Genomic DNA, 15,167 nt, shown 5'->3' with positions numbered 1-15,167 from the left:
TCCCACAGTACAATTTAGGCATTTAGCAGATGCTCTTAGTCTTAATCCAGAGCGATTTTACAGTAAGCAAGGTAAACACGAGGTAATACATCAAATGCATAGATAAATAGTAATCTAGGATCATACTGTAGGTAAACCAAGAACCTATCATCAGTCTAATCCAGGGGTCTTCAGCATTTTTCAGGCCAAGGACCCCCTGAGAGAGATGAAGCAGGGACCCCACTACTACACATTGAATTAGATTGTGTTGCAGATTAAAATGTTAATCTTAGATTTCATAGATACTGTAGGTTCATGTAGTAGGAATCACTTGTTCCAATATGTTGGAGTCACGTTAAACATGTATTTTCAGACGGTTAACCTTTGAAACCCTCAATATTTAGTGAACTTGCCCATGGGTTTTTCCTTTTTCCTTCTACACACCAACTCTCAGAAAATAGCCGATCTACAAGCTCACAACGCCTCGCTGTGCGAGGCGTTGTGAGCTTGTAGATCGGCTATTTTTTGTAGATCGGCTATTTTCAAAAGCTCTTACAATAAAATGTGGAATATTTGGAATATTTTTTAAACATTCTAACACCACAAATATCTGCTATTTTCGGCTAATGTTCCCCATCACACAAAGATTTTTGGCGGACCTCCTGTAGTTATTCTGAGGACCCCCTGGGGGTCCCGGACCCCCTGTTGAAGACCCCTGGTCTAAACAGTAAAATACCACCCAAAAAATATTATCTGTACATCGAAACTATGCAAACTATAGGATGCCAGGTCAACAAAATGAGCCTGGCATCTGTGTCTACATAACATGCTCTATCTAAATGACATTTTAACCTTTGCACAAGCCTGCAAGGTCGCCAGGCCTAGAGCAAGTGCTACGGGCTGAGGTAGAGTCTGAAGAAGTGAGTCTTATACAGTGTTCATTTCGTCGACTAAAAATATGACGAAAAATGTTCGTCGACTACCTTTTTTCACTGACGAGAACTAAATAAAAACGGAATAAAAACTAAGCTATAGAGCACCGAAGTCCTGACGTGACTCGTTCATCCCCAGGTTTGCGGAAGTAATTTCTCTATGGAGAATAACATTGGGTCATCTTAGAATCGTCTCATATAAGAATTGTGGTCCAAAAATAAACACCGCGTGTCGGCGTTATTGTCAGGGAGGGGGTTCTGTATCGTTTATGATAGTCAGTCACTTATATTTGATACAGTCTGTTTCTGGCGAAAATGTAACTAATTCGGCGGAAGTAACATTAGCGTTTTCTCACCGTCAGTTGATGCTTCATATCCATAAGAGTCAACACGCCGGGGTCATTTGTTTATTTTTGGAACACAGTTCTTATTTGACGCGATATTAAATACGTCTATGGGATTCAGAACGGGGGTGGAAAACTGCGAACCAGGTAGACAAACAAAGGATGTGTAAATGACGTCAGACTTCGGCGGTCTATGACGTCTAAAACTAAGACTAAATATATTGACAATTTCGTCAACAAATAAAAACTAGACTAAAATGTTAGGGGGGGACGAGTGGAGAAGAGATCCAGTAGAACTAAAAGACAAGTCATTTTATGTTTGTTTGCGCCTCTGAGAATAGCAGATCTACAAGCTCGTCGACGCGTTGTGAGCTTGTAGATCGGCTATTTTCAGCATGCAACCAAGTGTAAAATCAGCCATTACGACGTCATCAAGGCACCGCCAAAATACGTTTTAGTCGACTAAATCAACTGTAGATTTAGTCGACTAGAATCTTATGATATTTAGTCGACTAAAACTAGATAAAAACTAAAACATTTCAGATGACTAAAACTAAATGGAATTTTATTCAAAAGACTATGACTAAAACTAAATCAATATTTGCTGTCAAAATCAACACTGGTCTTATACGGCAGAAGATTGGGAGTGAGTCTTTAGTTCTGACTGCAATGGGGAGTGTGTTCCACAGTTTGGGAGCCAGAAGGGAGAAGAGTCTGGGACGTGTGGAGCGTTGTCCCGGATGATTTAGACTTCGAGAAGGTTCTGACAGCTTCCCTGTGTTAGCTGATCTGAGTGAGCGGGAGGGCTTGTAGGGCTGGATCAGGCTTTGAAGATATAGTTTAAGAGAGTATAGGAGTTTCTTATTAGCTGCCGCTGTTACTCTGTCTGTTAGGAGGATATGTACGGGGAAAAAAACTGAAAACAGATTGGTATAAAACTTTGAGTAAAGGTTGATCACGGGCCAAGGAAGTCCTGATGAACCCGATCAGCCCAGGGGTTCCGATATTATCCTCAGAGATCATGTTTTTGCGCAGCATCAAACTTTTAATGCACTCTGCCAGCAGGCCAAGGAAAACACTCCACTACTTTTTGCCTATAATTCCCCTTTTCCCCTGGATTCCTTGGTTCAACTGTACAACTGTTACACACTGCAACTGCAACTCTGCAAAATGTGAAGCTCCCCACGCCAGATGTTCCACCATCTTGACTTTTCTTCAAAACACACTTTTTGCGACGACTCCTACATATTTTGTCCAAAACTCACACAAATCGGTGAGTATTGTGATCAAGACATATCGGTCTGACTTTTCATATTCCGTTCCAATTGGCTATAATTGAAAAACACCACACTCCATGAACTGATCTGATTGATTGATTGATTTATTGATATCTTTATTGATCATGTCACATGTATCATACATCGGACCCACCATAATCAAAAGGAAAACGCAAATAAAGCTTACAGCTTGTTTCCATTGAGGTGTGCATATGAGTTCATGTAGTGTGGTGCTGGTGAGTGCTTGAATGTATAGAGTTCATGACTAATGTGTCCCTGCCTGGGTACATATAATTATGAAGTCTCTGAGTGGATGCGTGGGTGTACCTGCCACTCAAAGTGTGTGTGTGTGTGTGTGTGTGTGTGTGTGTGTGTGTGTGTGTGTGTGTGTGTGTGTGTGTGTGTGTGTGTGTGTGTGTGTGTGTGTGTGTGTGTGTGTGTGTGTGTGTGTGTGTGTGTGTGTGTGTGTGTGTGTGTGTGTGTGTGTGCGTGCGTGCGTGCGTGCGTGCGTGCGTGCGTGCGTGCGTGCGTGCGTGCGTGCGTGCGTGCGTGCGTGCGTGCGTGCGTGCGTGCGTACAGTATAGGATGCATCAATTTTACAATATACCATCTATTCTACAATATCGATACAAAATCGATATAAGAAATATATATCTTGTATATATATATCTTCAAAAAATACTATTTTCCACTGAAACGAACATACAGGAACCTAAATTCCTACTACCTACCTACTCAGTTCCCTATTTGTTCTGCCCCAACTTTCAATCAAACATTGAGGGGCCTCTGAAAACCAGTGGTTCTCAACCTTTTCAGGCTGCGAAAAGGAAGCTGGAGAGACCGCTGTGACCGAACAAACGCTCTGTAGCAATGATTACTATCAGAATATAACCTTTTTAACAGAAAACTATATATATATATATATATATATATATATATATATATATATATATATATATATCACTTACCCTACCTTTAATCTAATCTAATATATTATAACAAAATTATAACTAGAAAATGTGCTCCTCGGAGCACAAGTCTCCGCCAGTACTGTTCCTGATTAATCCTGTCTTACCTATTTATATTACATATTGTCACGTGTCACTTGACCAATGTTAGCTTGGCTTATGGAAGCTCACTTAAAAAAAAACGCACGGACGGGTGATTTGGACTAGAAGATACTGTTCCAATCAAGACTGATTGATCCTGTCTTACCTCGCTTCAAAAACGTAAACGGCTTTTTGAAGTGACACACCTATTTATAGAATTGTATTTCGTCATGCATCCCTCTAGCCAATCAAAGGCATTGGTGTCAACATATTAACACGTATTAAGACTTCGGCCTTGTTGTGGGATCAATTCAACTCTAGTCCTCTTCTGTGTTACTGTTGTAGATGAGTATGCTTTCTTAGCTTTGGCCTTCTGCACCTTTGCTTGACCAATGTTAGGTGTTCTCAGAGGGACACACACACGCACGGACGGGTGATTTGGACTAGAAGATACTGTTCCAATCAAGACTGATTGATCCTGTCTTACCTCGCTTCTAAAACGTAAACGGCTTTTTGAAGTGACACACCTATGTGTGGCACATCCACGTGTGGAAGTCCTCTTCTACGTTACAATTGTAGATGAGTATGCTTTCTTAGCTTTGGCCTTCTGCGCCTTTGCTTGACCAATGTTAGGTGTTCTCAGAGGGAAACACACACGCACAGACGGGTGACTTGGACTTACTGAAGGTACTGTTCCAATCAAGTCTGATTGATCCTGTTTTACCTCACTTCAAAAAGTAAGGGCTTTTTGAAGTGACACACCTATTTATAGAATTTTATTTCGTCACGCGTCCCTCTAGCAAATCAGAGGCATTGGTGTCAACATATTGACACGTGTCACGTGGAGCTTGCCCAATGTTAGCTTGGCTAACAATGTTTGCTCACACAAAGCGAAAACATATTCTCCACCTTCGGCGGAGACAATAATACAAAATATAATTATTGTTTTATTCATGTTTAATTTTTGTGTTGATATATACAAATATATAATATATTTTATTTAAAAAAAAATACAAAAAAACAAAAAAGCACTTCTCTGCCAGATCAAGACTATCATATACCGTATGTATTTTTTATCGAGGATGACTTTTGCTTTCGAAAGCAAAAGTCAGACTCAATAAAATAATCTATCATCCAAGGCTACCTCAGACCTGCATTGCTGCAGGCAGTGTTGGGTGGTCGTTCAGTTGTCTCTGTCTGCCCCTGAGCCCCTTAGCCTCTGAGCCCTCCGCCCTCCATCTGGAAAGAAAAACGCGCCGGTTTGGAACCTCAGAACGAACGTCATATGCAAAGAACCTATTGGATTAGCCTTGAAACATGACTTTCATATCTTGACAATCATGGATGAACTTCAACCTGGTGTTTGCACTTTCTCTATTTACAGCCCGTACATCTACATAAACTTTCATATTTCAAATATAAAGTGCTTTTGCCATGGCCAAGGATGTTAACAGTGTGTACGTTCCCTCAGAAGTACCCGTATCTTCCGTATTGTTCAATAAAAATAATTTTAAATCCGATTGGTGGCCATTTTCTTATAATGTATTAGAGTGCAATACACCTCCCAACCGATAGGGTTGCGTAGTTTAAAGCGTAGGATATGGAGAAAATACGGAAAAAATGGCCACCGATTGGATTAAAATGCTTTTTATTGAACAATACGGAAGATACAGGTACTTCTGAGGGACCCGTACATAATTGTAACATCCGTGGCCATGAGGTAAGCACTTTATATTTGAAATTTGAACGTTTATGTAGATGTACGGACTCTAAACGGAGAAAGTGCAAACACTATTTTGAAGTTCATTCATGACGGCCATGACAGACGACCGTCGTGTGCTCCATGGCTACCATTGGATGAGACCATAGACTGGGTGAGAGACACATCTGAGGAGGAGAGAGAGAGAGAGAGAGAGAGAGAGGATGCGGTGACCGAGAGGAGAGGAGACGCTTCTCCACAGAGGAGGGATATACACATTATACACGGCGTCCTACGGGCTCAGACAGACAGGACTGTAGGCTGTTTGCTGTGTGATCCAGTGGATCCCTGCACGGTGCATGGATCACATTCATAACAGTTCATTCATAACGGTGCACCATATATGATATTATAACTCTCTATGGATGCACCCTGCAGGCTGGTCTCTCTCCTTCATCTAACACCGCCGGAGGATGAATAACAACAGATGTTTCTGCAGCGTGTTTCGCTGACCTCCTCACGGACCCCCTCACGGACCCCTCCTCGTGGACCCCTCCCTCGCGGACCCCCCTCGCGCCGTTCAAACGCGATTCCTCCTGCATGACATTAGCGCGTCTTTGCATCGCATGCTGTCGATGCCTGGGAGAGGAGAGGAGAGGAGATCTGACTGACTCCATCCAGCTGATGGCTGCTGGCTAGTGGCTGCCACAGACACGCTTCGTGACATGTGAACGATTTTCCTTTTATTTTTCCTCCCCCTTTAAAAAAAAAAAGGGGTTTTGTCATTTAACCCTAATTTGCTTTCATCCCCCCCCCCCTCCGTGCCCCCCCCTCTCTGCCTGGTCTGATATTCCCTTTGATGCTACATCTGATGGAAGATAAAACAATGTGATTGAATTGAATGAATTGGACACAATGGACAGACTGTCGTCGGTGATAATAAGGTAGGATTAAGAAGCAGAAGCACATTGAATGAGGTTGAGCTTCATTCACTTTAAAGGTTCACAGTCTTTAATGGAGAGAGAGAGAGAACATGAGGACCAACCTCATTTAGAGACTGTTGCATAATTTCAGTCTGACAAGCTTTGACACAGAATAAAGATGGGTCTTTATTGGGGTCACTATTAGAGACCCCAATAGAAAAACATCTGTATTCTGATTAAGAGACTCTCTCTAAATCAGTATTCTCTGAAGAATCTAATAAGGTTCTTCTTGGGGTTGGAATGAATAGCAAAGCAGATATAGGGGGAGATGATCATGAATGAGTCTCAGATACTATAGGGGTATAGGGGTCTTTTTTCAGGCCAAGGACCCCTTTAGCTGAGAGAGAGAGCAGGGACCCCCCCCCCCCCCACTACTACATATTGTATAAAATTGTGTTGCAGATTAAACTTTTTCATAGACTTGTTTGACAGCAACTATCATCAGTGTTCTGTAAATCCATGTTTTTTTAATATGTTGGATTCATGTTAATGTGTATTTTCAGAAATGTAAACCCTTAAACCCTCAATACTTTGTAAACTTGACCTTTGGCTCTGTACTTCTGAGTCTGCTCGTTTTTCCCTCTACACCAAACCTATTTGCGAGGCATTGTGAGCTTGTAGATCTGCTATTTTTGGCAGGCAGATCTACAAGCTCCTCAGAATAGGGATGCTATAGGGTTCAAGTGGTTAATGTAAAAAAAAAAATCCTATCACACAAAGATTTGGCGGCCCCCTGTAGTAACTCTGAGGACCCCCTAGGGGTCCAGGACCCCCCTGTTGAAAACCCCTGGACTATGGTATAGTCATCGTACTATGCATATAAAAAGATGAATGTACAGTAGTGTATTGGAAAGGAGAGTACCTATAGCCTTGATTCATAAGTTTTCATATGTAAGTGCATCTGCTTTTTCATATTCCACTACAGCAGTGGTTCTCAAACTTTTTCATGTCAAGGACCCCCAAAATGATATGTATTTGACTGCGGACCCCCCCCCCCCATCTCAAAAATATTTTGTGCCAGGGATTTTTCAAAAATAGCAGATCTACAAGCTCATAGCACGGCACTCGGTGCCGTGCTATGAGCTTGTATATCTGCTAGTGATATCTGCTTTGAATAGCCACATTTTGCTGGGGGACCCCCTGGTACCCCCCAAGGACCCCTGGGGGTCCCCGGAACCCACTTTGAGAACCAATGCACTAACAGCCTACCCTTGAAAAAGTATGTTTTTTTCTGTTGCTTCTGAAACACTTTCAACTTGGTGTCCCTATTTTGCCAATGTCATTGTAAGCAAAACATTTTTCATCATTTTCTAAAATATTGATCTACAAGCTGCGACGTGTTATCTGTTATTTTCATACAGAGCAGGGGAACAGTTTTTCAGGCCAAGGACCCCTTAGCTGAGAGATCGAGAGATGAAGCAGGGACCCCCCCACTACCTTTATGAAATCTAAAAGGTTTAATCTGCAACACAATAGCTTCATTGACTATGACCAGTGTTTTATTTTCATTTTTGTTTATTTCAGACATTTAACGACTCACCCTCAATACTTAGTAAACTTGACCGTAGGCTCTGTACTTGGTTTGCTCCTTTTTCCCTCCACACCAAACCTCTTTGCCGACAATAGCCGATCTACAAGCTCACAACGCCTCGCAGCGTGTAGCGTTGTGAGCTTGTAGATCTGGTATTTTTTGGTTAAAGTTCTCCTCAGCGTAGGAAAAATCCTATCACACAAAGATGTGTGTACAGGGGGGCCCCCCATAGTAACTCTGAGGACCCCCTAATATGTTTTTTTTTTTGTCGACGAGTGATTTTGTCGTTGTTTCATACTCTACAGCATCGGTTCTCAAAGTGGGGTCCGGGGACCCCCAGGGGTCCTTGGGGGGATACCAGCGGTTCCCCAGCAAAACTAGTTAATATAGCGTCACAATCATTTTAACCACTTTAACCATATTTTATACTTATTCAAAAATAGCAGATCTACAAGCTCATAGCGTGGCACCAAGTGCAGCGCTATGAGCTTGTAGATCTGCAATTTTTGAAAAATCCTGGCACAAATTAATTTTGAGACAGGGGGTCCGCAGCCAAAACAAAACATCATTTTGGGGGTCCTTCACATGAAAGAGTTTGAGAACCACTGCTCTACAGTATAGCTACATTCCCTTTTCCTTTTTTTCTCCTCTTCAGCTTTTCTTCTTCTCCCCGCTTCGCCATGGCGGCTGTGGTCATCAGGGTCTGCTGCCGCTGGGGGTCTTCTTCTTCTGGCCGGTGGTCCGGGATCGAGCAGCCGTCGCTGTAGCTGAACGTCGTTGTGCCGCTGCCGCTCTGCCACCACGATGAGCAACCTACAGAAACGCACCACCACCTACCTCATCTCCCTCACCCTGGTGAAGGTGGAGGCCCTGTCCGACGAGGAGGAGGAGGGGGGTCCGCCAGGGGGGGACCACCACCACCACCGGCCGCAGGATGAGACCCCCACCCCCACCACCACCACCGCCGCTCTCCTCCCGGGGAGAGAGGAGGAGGGTGGTCCTGAGAAAGAGGAGGAGGAGGAGGTCAACGGGAGGGCTCATGCCGAAAAGGAGGAGATACCTATTGCACACGTGGAAGAGGTGGTGGGAGGAGCTACACGTGTTGGGGAGGAGGTGTTGGGAGGAGCTACACGTGGGGAGGAGGGGTTGGGAGGAGCTACACGCGTTGGGGAGGAGGGGTTGGGAGGAGCTACACACGTTGGGGAGGAGGGGTTGGGAGGAGCTACACGCGTTGGGGAGGAGGGGTTGGGAGGAGCTACACGCGTTGGGGAGGAGGGGTTGGGAGGAGCTACACACGTTGGGGAGGAGGGGTTGGGAGGAGCTACACGCGTTGGGGAGGAGGGGTTGGGAGGAGCTACACGAGGGGAGGAGGCGTTGGGAGGAGCTACACGCGATGGAGAGGAGATGTTGGGAGGAGCTACACATGGGGAGGAGGTTTTGGGAGGAGCTACACGAGGGGAGGAGGTGTTGGGAGGAGCTACACCCGGGGAGGAGGTGATGGGAGGAGAACCCACCATGGCGCTGAAGGCAGAGGAGGAACAGGTGCAGGAGGTCAAGCAGCATGGCTCCTCCCCCGTTCAGGAGGTCAAGCAGCTTGGCTCCACCCCCGTCCAGGAGGTCAAGCAGCTTGGCTCCTCCCCCGTTCAGGAGGTCAAGCAGCTTGGCTCCACCCCCGTCCAGGAGGTCAAGCAGCTTGGCTCCTCCCCCGTTCAGGAGGTCAAACAGCTTGGCTCCTCCCCCGTTCAGGAGGTCAAGCAGCTTAGCTCCTCCCCCTTTCAGGAGGTCAAGCAGCATGGCTCCTCCCCCGTTCAGGAGGACAGAGACAAGCCTCAGATGAGACAGACTCCTCGCGGAGGAGGAGGAGCCCTGAAAGACGGCACGTTTGTCGGTAGAAGTAAAAAAAAGACGTCTTTTGTCCCTCCTCCACCCGTCAAAGACCCGATAAAAGCATCTGTGGGAGGAGCTTACTCTGAGGGAGGGGGAGGGGTGCGCAGGGAGGGCGGACTCCGGGCATCGGATGGAATATTGCGCCCGAAGACGGAGCTCTACAGCGGGCCGCCGCCCATGCTGTTCCTAAAGGGCGAGGGCGATGGCGGCGTGGAGCTGAACGCCGGCCGGTCACGCTGCAGCCTGCCGGTCTCCATCCAGTCGCAGGATGGTGGCGCTGTAGAGCTGAACGCCAGCCGGCAGCGGTGCAGCCTGCCGGTGTCCATCCCGACATCGCAGGATGGCGTTGCCGAACTGAACGCCAGCCGGCAGCGTTGCAGCCTCCCGGTCTCCATCCCGTCGCAGGTGGCCCTGCAGCGGCCGGACCTCCTGATGAGGTCATCACACCACGCCCACCACGGTAGCGTGGGCGGTGACACCGCCACGGTGTGCTGGTGGGACAGGTAAAGGCGCTGTCACAAACATCATCGTCTAATCGTGTAATCGTTTTCCATGTTGAAAAATGTTCATACATTTTCCAAAACAAATCGGAAATAGGTCATTTTAAAGCTTACAACACATATTGTAAGCTTGTAGATCAGCTATTTCTGCAATTTTTATTCATTTTTAAAGTAGAATTTGTTTTAAATATGTCACTCATTTCTTTGTATATCGTCACCTTCCTAAAATAATGGCCTACGTTATTTTTTTGAGGAACATTTTATTTTGACCTAAATCAGCTCTTCATGACACGTCACCCATATACTGTACTTATTGAAAAAATCACATTCGGGTGGCAAAGTCCCTGCCCACCACCACGTCTACGCGAACACAATTGGCCCCGTGTTCGGGGGAGGGCAGCTGGGTAGGGAGGGTGATATCGGTCATTTCACATACTCTTACGTGGGGGGGGCACCTGTCAGCGGGGAGTGTTGGGCGGGAGGAGTAGGACGAAGGCTCTACGTCCTCCTGGTGGGGGCACCCCGATCACTGGCAGGTGAGTCAGTAGGATACGACAGCAGTGACAACACACAGAAATGTGTGTGGAGAGGAATTAATTGGCATAACGACAGAGAAAAAGGGCTAAAAAGGAATTGAATTTAGAAAAAAAACGATCATGCTGTTCCCACCCCAACAGTAGAATGGCCTATCTCAGGAGTGTGACCATTAGGCCATTGTATGGCCTAGGTCACAAAGACAATGTGACGTGGGCCAAAAAAAATTGCCTAAGTCTGGAGTAAGTCACTTACTCCATTAATAAATTAGCCTAAATCAGGTTTACAATTGCCTAAGTAAAAACACAAATTGGCCTACCATGCTGTGTTCACACGGGCAGAAAGAGACACAGCATGTATGTCGCTCTGTGGCTTTGTATCTGTGTTGCTCAACACGGTCGTTGACGTCATCAAGCGTGCGTCCGTCATCGGAGCTACAGTTTTGTATCTTTGTATCTGGAAGTTGAACCCAGCTCATATTCAATTTGTATCTTTGTATCTTTTGTAGCAGATCTACAAACGTCGGATGTAACTTTGTATCTTCATGTCGACTGGCTTCCATTGAAAATGAATGGTAGCCTGTATCTTTGTATCTGCCCGTGTGAACGCAGCATGAGAAGTCATTTAAACCTCTTATGTAACATACTGTAACTGACAGACAGCGTTATTATGTCTATAGTCATAATATTGCTATAAACTTTTTGGGTGAAATGGTTTAGAAAAGACATAGGCCATTATTTTAGCAAGGTGACGATATTTAAGTTATTTGTCATATTTGCCCAGTGCATCTTTTGATAGGCTCTATGCACAGCAGCCATATTATCACTTCCTTCACAGGTGTTACCAATGATACTAATGAAGGCTCTGTTCCATTTAGTGTAGCACAGTGGTTCTCAGATTTTTTCAGATTTCCACGACCCCCACAACTCTGAGAGTGTACAAATGGAACCAAATGGACCCTTACGGGTCCATTTGGTTCCATTTGTACACTCTCAGAGTTACACATCCGCTAGGGGCCATTTGGAAACCCCTTAAGGAACCATAGGGTCCCTGGAGCCCAATTTCAGTCCCACTGGTGTAGCAGAGTGTTTCCAGTGAGCCAACATGCACAATATCAGCACCCTGACTCTGTTTGACCAGAATGGAACAGAGCCTTCATTAGTATCATTGGTAACACCTGTGAATGTCTTCACAATGTGGCTGCTGTGAATAGAGCCTATTACGAAGCCTAAAAGACAATCAGAAATGTAATCTGTATTCATTATGTTCCAATGGTCAATGCCACAAAAACACAATTAAATTGTTAATCACAATCATTTGTGTGACAATGAATCGTCAACTTTACATTCTGTAATGGTGACTCATCAGCCCTAGGGACAGGAGAGAGCCCGGTCAGGGGTTACCTCCAGGTTCGTTACCGCCCACCAAGACGTTGGACCGCAGGGACCGGGGCAACCAGTCTCCCATAGTGACCGCCGGGACCGTCGGGCCGTACAGGGCGTCCTGGGCGGACAGCGACGGGGCGCGGGGCACCCTCATCCGTCCCGGGCCTCACTCCATCAGCAGCGGGGGATTCACAGGTCAGGGTTATTAATCCATTAAGATCTGTGTCGTTTTAAGATTCCTTTGGCTGTTCAAAAATAGCAAATATCATAGCTATAGCAAATATCACAGAGTGCCGCACTATGAGCTTGTAGATCTGCTATTTATTTTTTTTAATTGTGGAAAAGTTGTGCAAATGTTTGAATATATATATATGTTTTAAAGCTAAAATGTTTTAGTTGCTTCTGGGGGGTCCCTGGAACAATATATTTTGAGATGGGGGTCTGTGGCCAAATACATATCATTTTTGGGGTCCTTGACATGGAAAAGTTGGAGCAACACTGATGTAGCAACATACTACATCAACATACTATAGCAACATAGATTTTTTTTTTAAATATTTGGCCGTGGACCCCCATCTCAAAATGTTTTGTTCCAGGGACCCCCAGAAGCAACTAAAAAATCTTCTCAAAGATTTGCGTTACAAATGTTCGCTTTAAAAACATATATATTCAAAGATTTGCGCCGTGCTATGAGCTTGTAGATCTGCTATTTTTGAATAGCCAAAGAAATCTAAAATGACACAGATGCGTTCCCGGATTGAATGGGTTAATTTTTCATTGATTGATTGATTGATTGATTGATTGATTGATTGGATGCTTTATTAGTCAGAAATGTAAACAGCACGTGGTACAGTCAGACATTAAGGCTAAAAGGATAACACATTTTGTTAATTGCTTCATTCCATGCAGGTATGATGACGAGGGACGGTACCGGCGTAGGGGACAAGTTCAAGACCGTCTCCATGTCCCACCAGCCTCCTGCCGTCTTCCAGACGACCAGCAGGCCTCAGAAGAAAGGCAAGAGCCTCACGCTGGACAACAGCGACCTTCCGTGTCTCTCTGACGACCTGAAGACCAGGGGAAAAGATGGAGGAACGACGATCCAGCGAGCCGCCGCTCCGCACCGCGACCGGAAGATGCTCAAGTTCATCAGCGGGATCTTCACCAAAAGCACGGCCGCGTCACCGAGCTATACAGCTGCGGAACGGAGATCCAGCGAGGAAGAAGGTAAGTCCTTCTAAAGGCACCAAGCACACAACACACACACACACACACACACACACACACACACACACACACACACACACACACACACACACACAACACATACACATACACACACACACACACACACACACACACACACACACACACACACACACACACACACACACACACACACACACACACACACACACACACACAGAGCTGCTCACGCATATCTCATGGATTAAAGTTCTCAGTCACTACGACTGGTTTCAGTCATTTGGATTCCATACAAGTGGAGCCCGTCTTCTATGGAAGCACACCGAAAATAGCCGATCTCTTCTTACATTTTTTGTTTGTTAAAAAGGTTAAAGTACTATATTCTCATAGTAATCATTGCTACAGAGTGTTTGTTCGGTCACAGGGTCTCTCCAGCTCTTTAGTAAACAGATTATAAAGACATTTTCAGGTAGGTGACAACATTTAAGCCAATCAGGAGAGAGCACTGAAAATGCATTTTCTGTTTAATAAAGAGCTGGAGAGACATGGGAGACTCCTTTTACTCAACAAACACTACCCAGCAAGCACAGTCAGGACCCGGACCAATCAGTGACGTCTCGATTGGAGCTAGATCAAGTCAAACCAAGACAAGTCAGATCTGGCCCAGAATATCACCTGATTTCAACCAAAATTAATCCTGACCACAAAAACGTCACTTCCAGGACGTCATCTAAACACTTCTCATCACCCAAAATTGCTGTCCAAATGTCCATATGATGTCCCGGTGATGACGTCCTGTAAATGACGTAAAGATCATCCCCATATGGGCTGTGATCTGGCCTAGTCCTGAACGTCACCGGGGTGATGACCAGGCGTCATCATAACGTCATCATGACGTCATTGTGCTTGCTTCTATCAGAATATAGAGCTATTTAACACTTATTTTAATCAAAGTACATCACTTACCCTACCTTTAACATTTTTATAAAAAAAAAAACTACTGGGTGTGGTGATGTTTTATATTGTCTGAATCAGCCTTGTTTGTGTTCGTTTACGTGCTAAAAGAGTGACTTTGAGAGCTGTTTCAGTGGACAATGTAAGTCAATGAGGAGCATATTTTCTAATCAATGGAGCAATTATTTTTGATTTCTTGTCCACCTTTGGAGCTACATCATGGTAAGGTAACTACATAAATAATTTATATAAGAAGCTCCCAGTCAAGGCTTTATTTGTAGATTAACGTTTCGACACAAGGTCTTCTTCAGAAAGTCTTTTCTGAAGAAGACCGTGTGTCGAAATTAATCTACAAATAAAGCCTTCACTGGGAGCTTCTTATAAATGACAGTGTGCAGACTTTTATTATTTCCATATTAATCCACTGTTGGTCCTGGCCGTCCAGCGGATGTGCCAGTTTTATTTTTCTTATAACTACACAACCCAAACCTCTATACCAAAGTGGTCTTGCCCTTTGATGTGGGATGGGAGATTATTCCAGAGCAGGGCTACTCAACTTAAGATGGCTCAGGGGCCACTCAGAAAAATACCAAAAGTCCAAGGGCCGCAAGCTAAAAATGTCTGTCCTATTTTGGATTTTTCGATTTTGTAACACACTACACATTGTTATTGTTACATGTGAAATAATGAAATTTCACCATATGAAATAAGGGACACCTATCCTGGGTCAAACCCCCCAAAAACCCTGTAACATATACCTGTAACAACTGACGCACCTGTATATGTCTGTCTGTTTGTTTTTGAAAAAAAAATAAGCAACCCATATATTTGAACGGAAATGCATATTTTTGGGCGGTGTAGCCGCCCCTATAAGTGGGGTTGGGACACCTCATTAGCTGTATTGTGA

The sequence above is a fragment of the Gymnoscopelus braueri genome, assembly GCF_963280865.1.
Source record: "Gymnoscopelus braueri genome assembly, chromosome: 3".
Classification (NCBI taxonomy): Eukaryota; Metazoa; Chordata; class Actinopteri; order Myctophiformes; family Myctophidae; genus Gymnoscopelus; species Gymnoscopelus braueri.
Note: the sequence above shows the minus strand (reverse complement) of the source record.